The following is a 1,715-nucleotide window of genomic DNA, read 5'->3' as shown; positions in this document are numbered from 1 at the left end:
CAGAATGACAAAATTAATGTTATTAATTTTGAACACAATTAATGTAATTGTGTTCAACAGCTCAAACAATTGATATCTTTTGAATCTTGTTTCTACTAAGAATAATCTAGAATTCTTAATTCTGTTGTAAACATATTTATTATATAATAGGTGCATCTCTCGAAGTCTATGTATAAAACAAAACATAACAAGGCAAAAAACCCCAGGACTTTTGCTTTGCATCAATGAGTGTAACTGACGACTTGCAAGAGTGCACTGGAGCTAATGTTTCAGGACAGATCTCTCCCTGGCCCAGACACACAATAGCATATCGTAGTTTCAGGTGGATACTGTTACAGATAATGAAACAGAGAGTATATTTACAAAGATGACCAAAATACAAAGATGTTTGCAAAACATGTCACATAAAATAAAGTTGAAGAATGTGTTCAGCCTCAAATATCGAATACTTAGAGTTTTCATCTATCTGAAGACATATCACATAGAAGAGGGAGAAAACTGACTCTGTGTAGCTCCCAAAGGCACAGTTACAAGCAAAAGGAAATTTCGCAGAGGCAGAATTGTGTATCAGTCAAACTTCAGAATTTCTAAGAATTAGTATTGCCTAATAATAGAATGGTCTGCTTCACCAGGAAGTGGGCAGGAGGAGTGAATATCTACTAAGTGTCCTGGAGGCCAATACTTCAGGGAAGAAGGTGGAAAGAGATGATCTTACAAATGAAAAATAAAGGATAAATTCTATGGACACATATAGGATGGAGAAGAAAGATGCAAAACCAAGGAAGCTGGTACCGCAGGTGGAGAAATGAATGAGAGCCAGGATACTACTTCCTGAAAAGGGACAAAGACTGTTTCCACCAGGCCCATGGGACTAATAAAAGATTTTCCATGGAAAATCCATTCAGTATGTATTATTGAATGCAAGAATGCACAGTAAGATAACCAAACAGGTGTTGACAGCACATCCCGCTTAAGTGAAGCGATTCTGGATTATATACACCATTTCTTAAGTACAGATGCATCGTATTGTCTTTCAGGCAGTATTCTTGCATCTAAAAAGCAGAGTAATTTTACCCACAGGAATGAAGACATTCACTGAATTCCATTTATATTTGCCTAATTTCATTTTTCAGAGAGCAGGTAATTTTCTTTTAGCACATAAGCAACGTTATAACAATAATGAGAACCAAAGAGAAGAAAAGATAAACAATTTTGTTAGTCCAAGAAATGAAAAATTTTCACCTTTTCTATACTCCTCTCTATTCCTGGTCTATATGCACATGCAATTTTTACATAGATATAGCCACAGCACAGACATGGTTTTTAAGTTAGAATGCAGGCTAATATAATATGTGCTTCTTTGAACATCTAATTTGGCTCTCAAAATTCAGACTTCCTCATCTCAACTTCCAGAAGTTGAACTATCAACCATTTGAGTAGAACTGATCCTGCTTCCCATCAAGGGCAAGAGAAGTCAATCAATTATTCCCTCAAACATTGCATTTCAGTAGTACATTTCCCAGTAGAATTATATATTTTTGCCTAGAATGGTGAAAACGTGTCTACAATATATTCCCTGTTCTGTCTGGTAGCACATGCATGCCTTGGAGGTCAATTAAATGGAAAAGAATGTTTACAATTAGCCATTTGCTCTAAGAAGGAGAACAAATCTTCCACCCACCCATCTACCAATCCATCATCCATCCATCCATCTA

At 36.0% G+C, this 1,715-nt stretch overlaps 1 protein-coding gene across 2 annotated transcripts in view; it reads right to left on the bottom strand.

Annotated features, from left to right (window-relative positions):
* Positions 1-1,715, bottom strand: part of DPP6 (dipeptidyl-peptidase 6) — a 528,921-nt gene that overhangs the window by 397,939 nt on the left and 129,267 nt on the right. The window lies entirely within an intron of this gene.

Source organism: Propithecus coquereli, unplaced genomic scaffold (assembly GCF_000956105.1).
Source record: "Propithecus coquereli isolate 6110/MARCELLA unplaced genomic scaffold, Pcoq_1.0 Scaffold439, whole genome shotgun sequence".
Lineage (NCBI taxonomy): Eukaryota > Metazoa > Chordata > Mammalia > Primates > Indriidae > Propithecus > Propithecus coquereli.
The sequence above is the reverse complement of the archived record's forward strand: the minus strand, read 5'-3'. Positions and strand labels throughout refer to the sequence as shown.